The sequence below is a fragment of the Oncorhynchus mykiss genome, chromosome 1, assembly GCF_057628025.1.
Source record: "Oncorhynchus mykiss isolate SJ-2025 chromosome 1, ASM5762802v1, whole genome shotgun sequence".
Taxonomy (NCBI): Eukaryota; Metazoa; Chordata; class Actinopteri; order Salmoniformes; family Salmonidae; genus Oncorhynchus; species Oncorhynchus mykiss.
Window position 1 is genome coordinate 39,520,878 of NC_143022.1, and position 10,849 is coordinate 39,531,726.

Genomic DNA, 10,849 nt, shown 5'->3' on the forward strand with positions numbered 1-10,849 from the left:
ACATGCACTGTGGAACCTTACATAGACAGGTGTGTGCCTTTCCAAATCATGTTCAATCAATTGAATGTACTAAAATTGGCTTACACCTTTAACTTGTTTTGTTCAGTCTTAAAAATGGTGTGTTCGGATGGTATTGGAAACTTGAACATTTGTGACATGTATGGTAACAAGCATTTGTTGTGACACCTCTGTAATTGCAGACTGCAATTACCACCGGTTGGTTACATGTTGTTAGTACAGTGTAACTATGAATTATTACCATTTCAATACTTGTTACAGTGTATCTAGCTACATATGTAATTACAATGTATTACGGACCCCTTAAACTGAAGTGTTACTCTAGCGACTGTTCACATCTTGTACTTGAATTGAAGTAGAAACTAGATAGGGGTATGCAAGTACATATTAATAGAGTCTTTATGTCAAGATGTGTCCATAAGAAAAGCGGAGACGACACATGATGATAAAGCACGACCATATTCAGTAGGTTGAGAAACAGTGTACACAGAGATAAGAAATAAGGGAGAAGTTCCACTGAAGGTCTCAGTGACAAATGACTAAATCATCTATCATGTTATGCAGTGAGGCTATCCTACTCCTCTAAGAGACACAGAAGTCACCAAGAACTTCACAGAGAAAGAGACAAAGAGAGAGATAGAGAGGGGGCGGGGGGAGTATAAGAGCTGCCATGGTCTCATGCTTTATCATATCCCATATCCCATGCTGTAATCATATCCGTCTCTGGATAGGCTTTAAGCTTTAATGCAGTACATGAGCAGCACTGTCAACAGGCTCCCCTAGAATGGAAGGGAAATGTAACCTACTTCAACAGTCACACTGACCAGGCACTGTGACACAAAGGGAACAAGCATGTCTGTAAAAAAAAGTTTTTCTTAGTCATTCACTTTCTTCTTAACTCCAACACCAAGTTCATCTGATATGTACCACAAATACATATATTTGACAAGTGATAATAATTCTAAACGGTTTCTCAGAATTTGATATATTTCTTTACATAGAGTACGAGTCAAACGTTTGGACAGCCCTACTCATTCAAGGGTTTTTCTTTATTTGTACTATTTTCTACATTGTAGAATAATAGTGAAGACTTCAAAACTATGAAATAACACAAATGGAAGCTTGTAACCAAACAAGTGTTAAATCAAAATATTTTTTATATTTGTGATTCTTCAAAGTAGCTACCCTCTTGGCATTATCTCAGCCAGCTTCACCTGGAATGTCACATGAGTTGACGCTGGAGTGACATAGCAGGTATGGGGAGTCAAACATTTAATAAGGAACGGACATGGAACGAGACAGGAACAGTGTGAGCATACAAGAAAACAAAGACAAAAAACAATCAATCAATGCAGAAGCGGGGAACAGAGCTGGGGAACTGACAATTATAGGGAATGTAATAACAGGTGATGAGTGAGTCCAATATCGCTGATGCGCGTGACGAGGGAAGGCAAGTGTGCGTAATGGATGATAGGAGTGCGTGACGCAGGGTAGCCGGGCTCCCTCAAGTGTAGGAGCAGGAGCAGACGTGACAGTACCCCCCCCCCCCCCCCCCCCTAGGGGTGCCACCCGGCATCCCACCTGGGCGAACTGGCCGAGACATGGGCGCTGGGCAAGCCAGTTGGGGTGTGGAAACCCAATGAACCGGCAGGAGCGTGAGAGCCTGGCGAGCCAGTTGAGGCACGGAAGCCCGACGATCCGGCTGAGGCAAGACGCCTGTCAATCCCGCTGCATAGAGGGAGCCCAAAGATCCGATGGAGTGTGACGTGGGATGGGAAGCCGCCGGGCCAACCGAGGCAATGAAACCTCTTGAGCCAGCCAGGGCGTGAAAGCCCGATGTGCTGGCTTAGGCAACCCCGTGTCCATCGGTGGTGGAATCCACCCCAACACCAACAAAACAAAAAACAAACAAAAAAACTCCTGGACTGGCTGGGCAAACAAGAAGTGACGATCAGGCTGAGGCCGACGTGGGGATAGGCGTCATCCAAACCAACCGGGGCAAGGAAACCTCTAGTGGCGTGGCGACCCAGAGCTGATGCCACCATACCAACCAGAATGCCAGTACTCCCCGATTCTTCGTGTGAAGGCATCTGCATTCTGTCACATGAGTTGATGCTCGTACGGGGAGTCCAACATTTAATAAGGAACATACATGGAACGCGACAGGAACAGCATCAGAATACAAGACATCAAAGACAGGTAATTAGTGAGTCCAGGTGAGTCATATATTGCTGATGCGAGTGACGAGGGAAGGCAGGAATGTGTAATGGATGATAGGAGTGCGTGATGCAGGGCAGCCTGGCACCCTCAAGCGCCCGGACGGGAGGAGAGCGGGAGCACACGTGACATGGAATGCTTTCCAACAGTCTTAAATGACTTCCCACTTATGTTGAGCACTTATTAGCTGCTTTTCCTTTACTTTGTGGTCCTACTCATCCCAAACCATCTCAATTGTGTTCAGGTTTGGTGATTGTGGAGGCCAAGTCATCTGATGCAGCACTCCATCACTCTTCTTCTTGGTTAAATAGCCCATACAGAGCCTGGAGGTGGGCTGGGTCATTTTCCTGTTAAAAAACAAATGATGGCACCACTAAGAGCAAACGAGATGGGATGGTGTATCGCTGCAGAATGCTGAGGTAGCCATGCTGGTTAAGTGTGCTTTGAATTGTAAATACATCACCGACAGAGTCACCAGCAAAGCACCCCCACACCAATACACCCCCTCCTCCATGCTTCACGGAGATTGCGGAGATCACCTACTCTGCGTCTCACAATTACACATCCGTTGGAACCAAAAATCTCAAATTTGGACTCATTAAACCAAAGGACATATTTCCACCAGTGCTCGTGTTTCTTGGCCCAAGAAAGTATTTTCTTCTTATTGGGGTCCTTTAGTAGTATTTTTGTAGCAATTCAACCATGATGGCCTGATTCACGCAGTCTCCTCTGAACAGTTGATGTTGTTACTTGAACTCAGTGAAGCGTTTATTTGGGCTGCAATTTCTTTTTTTTTTAAATCTTTTTTAAATCTTTTTATTTTTACCCCTTTTTCTCCCCAATTTCGTGGTATCCAATTGTTGTAGCAGCTTGTCTTGTCTCATCGCTACAACTCCCGGAGAGACGAAGGTTGAAAGTCATGTGTCCTCCGATACACAACCAAACCAAGCCGCACTGCTTCTTAACACAGCGTACATCCAACCCGGAAGCCAGCCGCACCAATGCGCCGGAGGAAACACTGTGCACCCGGCCACCTTGGTTAGCGTACACTGCGCCCAGCCCGCCACAGGAGTCACTGGTGCGCGATGAGACAAGGACACCCCTACCGACCAAGCCATCCCTAACCCGGGCGACGCTAGGCCAATTGTGCCCCACAGACCTCCCAGTCGTGGCCGGTTACGACAGAGCCTGGGCGCGAACCCAGGGACTCTGATGGCACAGCTGACGCTGCAGTACAGCGCCCTTAACCACTGCGCCACCCGGGAGGCCCCCTGGGCTGCAATTTCTGAGGCTGGTAACTCTGCAGCAGAGGTAACTCTGGGTCTTCCTTTCCTGTGGCGGTCCTCATGAGAGCCAGCTTCATCATAGCGCTTGATGGTTTTTGTGACTGCACTTGAAGAAACTTTCAGTTCTTGAAATTTTCAGGATTGACTTAAAGTAAGTAAATAATTGACTGTTGTTGCTCTTCGCTTATTTGAGCTGTTCTTGCCATAATATGGACTTGGTATTTTACCAAATATGGCTATATTCTGTATACCACCACTACCTTGTCACAACACAATTGATTGACTCAAATGCATTAAGAAGGAAAGAAATTCCACAAATTAACTTTTAACTAGATACACCTGTTAATTGAAATGCATTCCAGGTGACTACCTTGTGAAGCTGGTTGAGAAAATGCCAAGAGTGTGCAAAGCTGTCATCAAGGCCAAGGGTTGCTACTTTGAAGGATCTCAAATATAGAATATATTTTGATTTGTTTAACACTTTTCTGATAACTACATGATGCCACATGTGTTATTTCATAGTTTTGATGTCTTCACTAATATTCAAAAATTTTGAAAATAGGAAAAATAAAGAAAGAAAAACCCTTGAATGAGTAGGTGTGTCCAAAATGTTGACTGGTATTTATATATACACTACCATTCAAAAGTTTGGGGTCGCTTAGAAATGTCATTGTTTTCCATGAAAACATACATGAAATGAGTTGCAAAATGAATAGGAAATAGTCAAGGCGTTGACAAGGTTAGAAATAATAATTGTGTCCTTCAAACTTTGCTTTTATCAAAGAATCCTCCATTTGCAGCAATTACAGGCTTGCAGACCTTTGACATTCTAGTTGTCAATTTGTTGAGGTAATCTGAAGAGATTTCACCCCATGCTTCCTGAAGCATCTCCCACAAGTTAGATTGGCTTGATGGGCACTTCTTACATACCATACGATCAAGCTGCTCCCACAACCGCTCAACAGTGTTGATGTACAGTGACTTTGCTGGCCACTCCATTATAGACAGATTATCAGCTGACTGCTTCTTTCCTAAAAACAGTTTTTCTTGCATAGTTAGGAGCTATGCTTTTGGTCATTGTGCTGTTGTATGAGGAAATTAGCTCCAATATAGCGCTGTCCACAGGGTATGGCATGGTGTTGCAAAATGGAGTGATAGCCTTCCTTCTTCAAGATCCCTTTTACCCTGTACAAATATCCCACTTTACCACCACCAAAGCACCCCCAGACCATCACATTGAATCCACCATGCTTGACAGATGGCGTCAAGCACTCCTCCCGCATCTTTTCATTTTTTCTGAATCTCACGAATGTTATTCTTTGTGATCGGAACACCTCAAAATTAGATTTGTCAGTTCACAATACTTTTTTCCAATCTTTTATTTTTATTGGACAGTCTGAGAAATGGCTTTTTCTTTGCAACTCTGCCGAGAAGGCAAGAATCCCGGAGTTGCCTCTTCACTGTTGACGTTGAGACTGGTGTTTTACGGGTACAATTTAATGAAGCTGCCAGTTGGGGACTTGTGAGGCGTCTGTTTCTCAAACTAGACACACTAACGTACTTGTTCTCTTGCTCAGTTGTGCACTGGGACCTCCCACTCCTCTTTCGATTCTGGTTAGAGCCAGTTTGCACTGTTCTGTGAAGGGAGTAGTACAGTGTTGAACGAGATCTTCAGTTTCTTGGTAGTTTCTCGCATGGAATAGCCTTCATGTGCTTTTCTTTCAAAACAATGACAATTCTATGTGACCCCAAACTTTTGAACGGTAGTGTACATAACATAAATTATTTCACTGACTGTTTTGCCCAAATAAACCAGATTTCCTGCATTTCATACATGATATTCACGTTGAATATTTCATGAATCAATCAAATTCTTTGTGGAACATATGCAGATGTGCACAGCCTGATGGTCACATTAAATGCAGGGTGAGGCTGGGGCAAGGCCACAAGGCTAAAGCTACAGTGTAAGGGGACAATTTGTGAAACTATTAGTATTCAACCCCTGTATGGTCGCATCATACCAACTGTATGGATGGAAGGGCTATCAGCTTACAGACTGCAGCAAGTGTATTGTGTTTTTTGTAAGTGTGTTTGTGTGTATGTGTATACTCTTGTCTGTGTGCATAAGTGTGTGTATTGCAGGCCTTGCTCTGACTCACCCTCCACTATCAGCCTAGGAGATTGTCAGTGCGCCCCACTGCAGCTCTTTCACGCAACTCTGGTCACATTTGTTCCTCCAGCTCTATAACTGGGAAAAGAGGCAGAAATAGAACAACTGACTGTGGTTAAAATCACCATCAGCAATCAACTTCCCACCAGTGAAAAGCCCATTCTTTACACTGTGATTCATTTGAATGTTTATGTTGATGTTTTTAATAAAAGTGATAATGAATCTTTGCTGAGTATCTACAGTGCCTACAAAAAGTATTCACACCACATGACATTTTCATATTTTGTTGTTACAGCCTGAATTTAAAATGTTGCACATTGAGATTTTGGGTCACTGATCTACACACAATACTCCATAATGTCAAAGTGGAATTGTGTTTTTAGAAATGTTTACAAATGAATAAAAAATGAATAGCTGAAGTGCCTTGAGTTAGTAAGTACTCAACCCTTTTGTTATGGCAAGCCGAAATAATTTCAAGAGTAGAAATATGCTTAACAAAACACATAATAAGTTGCGCTCTTTGTGCAATAATTGTGTTTAACATGATTTTTAAATGACTACCTCATCTCTGGACCCCACACATGCAATTATCTGTATCCTTAAGTCGAGCAGTGAATTTCAAGCACAGATTCAACCATAAAGAACACGGAGGTTTTCCTACAGTTCACAAAGAAGGGTACCTATTGGTAGATCGGTCAAAAAAAGTAAACAATGAACATCTCTTTGACCATGGTGCAGTTATTATTTTTACACTTTGGATAGTGTATCAATACATCCAGTCACGAAAAAGACACAGGTGCCCTTCCTAAAACAGTTGCCAGAGAGTATGGACATCGCTCAGGGATTTCACCATGAGGCCAATGGTGATTTTAAAACAGTTTCATAGTTTAACGGCTGTGATAGGAGATAACTAAGGATGGATCAACAACATTGTAGTTACTAATCTAATTGACAAAGTGAAAAGAAAGACGCCTGTACAGAATAAAAAATATTCCAAAACATGCATCCTGTTTGCAATAAGGCTCTAAAGTAATACTGCATAAAATGTGGCAAAGAAATGAACTTTTAATGTTTGGGGTAAATCCAACAAAACCTATCACTGAGTACAACGCTTTATATTTTCATGAATGGTGGTGGATCCATCATCGGCAAGGACTAGGGAGTCTCTAGGGGAAAAATAAATAGATTTGAGCTAAGCACAAGCAAATTACTAGAGGGAAACCTGGTTCAGTTCACCTTTCAGCAGGACAATAACTCAAAACATAATGTCAAATATAGACTGGAATTGAATGGTCCTGAGTGTCCTAGTTACAGTTTTGAGTTAAATCGGCTTGAACATATAGGGCAAGACTGTAAAATGGCTGTCTAGCAATGATCAACAACCAACTTGACAGAGCTTGACACATTATTTTAAAGAACAACTGGCAGATCTTGTACAATCCAGGTGTGCAAAGCTCTTAGAGACTTACCCAGAAACACCCACCGCTGCAATCGCTGTGAAAGTTCATTCTAACATGTATTGGCTCAGGGGGTTGAATACTGATCTAATCGCAATGTAATAGTGTTTTATTTTCCATTAGTACAAAACTAATCTTCCACTTTGACATTACACAATATTTGTCGATCGTTGACAGAAATGTTGAATTTAAATCAGTTTTAATCCCACTTTGTAACACATCAAAATGTGGAAAAAGTTAAGGGATGTGAATACATTCTGAACACATTATATATAGTGTCGTGTGACTTGCTCATTAGATTTACTTGCTGAAAACAAGAACTCCAGAAATTATTCATACGTCTTAGTTGCTTTGCTGCGCCACTTGTAGCACCAAAACCTGAAAAGCTACCAACACCAAAACAACTTTTATAAATGCAGATTGGCACTGGTGCTGTTGAATGAATAAACTTTTATGATACTACTTATACTTTCACACTACAGCCATATTTGCATTAATCATAATGCATTTCAATGGCTGTAGACTTGAATTATAAAAAAGTCCATCTTAACTACTGTTGTTTTCAATTTACTAAAGTTGGAAATGCCATTCAACCGGTTGTCACGCCCTGATCTGTTTCACCGGTCCTTGTCTCCACCCCCCTCCTGGTGTAGCTTATTATCCCCAGTGTATTTATCCCTGTGTTTCCTGTTTCTCTGTGCCAGTTCGTCTTGTTTTGCCAAGTCAACCAGCATTTTTCTCAGATCCTATTTTTCCCAGTCTCCTAGCCCTGCTGGTTTTGACCTTGGTCTGTCCTGATGCCTAACCCACCTGCTTGACCACTCTGCCTGTTCTGACCTCAAGCCTGCCTATCCCCTTTTACTGTTTGGACTCTGACCTGATCACTGAACCCCTGCCTGTCCTGACCTCAAGCCCGCCTTTCGCCTGGCACGGTTTGGACTCTGACCTGGTTTCTGAACTCTTGCCTGTCCCCAACCTGCCTTTTGCCTTCCCCTTTTGTTATAATAAATATCGGAGCTCAACTATCTGCCTCCTGTGTCTGCATTTGGGTTTCGCTTTGTGCCCTTATACCAGTCTAGGATACGTTGCTCGTATGCAGCTTTTTGACACTTTTTGAATTAAACACATTTAAAATGTTCATAAACGCTCTATAGGCTACAAAGGGACACTTTGTGGATTTGCCACTGTTCTTGAACCTGTAAAGCTATAAACATCTAATTATTATTGACATGTACAGACTAACTCAACTTAGTTGATTCATACTTCATGAATTATAATGCTTGGTGTTTCCTCATTTCTTTCAATGGTGGAATGCAACATTCTAAACTGAAATAACTGCCACAAAACTTTCAGTGTTCAAACTAAATCATTATGAGAAAATAGGTCACTGCAACCCATAGCCTATAAAAACCCTATCACTACTATTAATACTACTACCATTATTACTGCCATCACTACCACTACTACTAATGTATTTCACAACCATACATACTTCAAGACTAGCAAGCACACACACTTACTTCAGGAATTTACATTTACTTCATGTCCTTTTCTAGATGTCATTGTTTATTTCCTACACAAATCAAATCAAATCAAATCAAATTTATTTTATATAGCCCTTCGTACATCAGCTGATATCTCAAAGTGCTGTACAGAAACCCAGCCTAAAACCCCAAACAGCAAGCAATGCAGGTGAAGAAGCACGGTGGCTAGGAAAAACTCCCTAGAAAGGCCAAAACCTAGGAAGAAACCTAGAGAGGAACCAGGCTATGTGGGGTGGCCAGTCCTCTTCTGGCTGTGCCGGGTGGAGATTATAACAAAACATGGTCAAGATGTTCAAATGTTCATAAATGACCAGCATGGTCGAATAATAATAAGGCAGAATAGTTGAAACTGGAGCAGCAGCACAGTCAGGTGGACTGGGGACAGCAAGGAGTCATCATGTCAGGTAGTCCTGGGGCATGGTCCTAGGGCTCAGGTCCTCCGAGAGAGAGAAAGAAAGAGAGAATTAGAGAGAGCATATGTGGGATGGCCAGTCCTCTTCTGGCTGTGCCGGGTGGAGATTATAACAGAACATGGCCAAGATGTTCAAATGTTCATAAATGATACACAATGTATAATTCATGGATATGAGGGTTATTTCAGAATAGGCAAGAAGCAATAGCCAAATTTCATCAGATAGCACATCAGTCACGGAGAATGACTCCCGTGGCATCCATTGAAATGTGTGGCCTTTTCATGGCTTTCTTTTGCAAATGACTATGAATTAACTGACTTGTTTCCTAAATCTTGTCAATAATAACATCTTATTAAAACCCAGTAAGGTCGATGTCCGTGTCCCTGTGGAAATCTAAGTAGCCTAATAAAAAACAGTTTAAGCTAGAGATATCAGTTTTTTTTCTTTAGATGCATCTCAATCTCCGGCATCTGCCTATGTCACACTTCCGCATCTGCAGTGACAGGTGACAGAGCTAGAGAGGTGTTTGTCAGACCATGAGACATCCTGAAAATCAGTCTTCTACAAACTATTATGACCGCTCTATGGAAAGATTCTCATGAACACGACACCCACAAGCATCTTGGGACTCATCTGAAGACGATACAGCCAATCTGTTAACTTCTGTCTGCAGCGTCTGAACAGTTTGGTCTACACAAGGTTGCTAATATGACCCATCTGTGGAAAGGTGAGACTCTCATGAACACGTCTATTTTGATTTTGCTCTAGGACCTCACAAGACTCGTCTGAAGGTCCCCCGGTAGCAGTTGAAAATATGAACGGAAGTGTATATCAAGTCTGTTTAGTGACAAAAATATTTAGCATTTTTTTCCCTGATCTTTCTTATATCTCTCAGATATAGGACAGACACCTCAGAACAAACTTCCTTCAGATTTTTTGGGGGGACTATCTGTTGTTCCATGTAGGGAATCTGTTATGCAATGCATTTGTATGGGCTAATAGCAGTATGGCTATTTTTGTCACATTCTGACCATAGTTCTGTTATTTTATTCTTTGTTTTAGTATGGTCAGGGCGTGAGTTGGGGTGGGCAGTCTATGTTTGTTTTTCTATGTTGTTTTTTGTGTTCGGCCTAGTATGGTTCTCAATCAGAGGCAGGTGTCGTTAGTTGTCTTTGATTGAGAATCATATTTAGCTAGCCTGGGTTTCACTTTTGGTTTGTGGGTGTTTGTTTCCGTGTGAGTCTTTGGGCCACTTGGTACTGTTTCGGTTTTCGTTTTGTTCACATCGTTTATTGTTTTGTATTTCAGTGTTCCGTTCGTTTTGAATAAATCATCATGAACACTTACCACGCTGCGCTTTGGTCCGATCCTTCTTCCAACTCTGAATGCGTTACAGAAACACCCACCACAAAAGGACCGAGCAGCGTGGTAACGGGCAGCAGCAGCAGCATCGATGTCAGGACTCCTGGACATGGGAGGACATTTTGGACGGCAGGGGTTGCTACACATTGATGGAGATCCTGGCTGGAAGGGATCAACTCCCATGGGAACAGGTAGAGGCAGCTAGGAGAGCAGAGGCAGCCGGAGAGAGGAGCCAGCAATACGAGGGAACACGGCTGGCAAGGAAGCCCGAGAGGCAGCTCCAAAAATGTATTGGGGGGTGGCACACGGGGAGTGTGGCTAAGGCAGATAGGAGACCTGCGCCAACTCCCCGTGCTTACCATCGAGCCAGGTGCCATGAAGC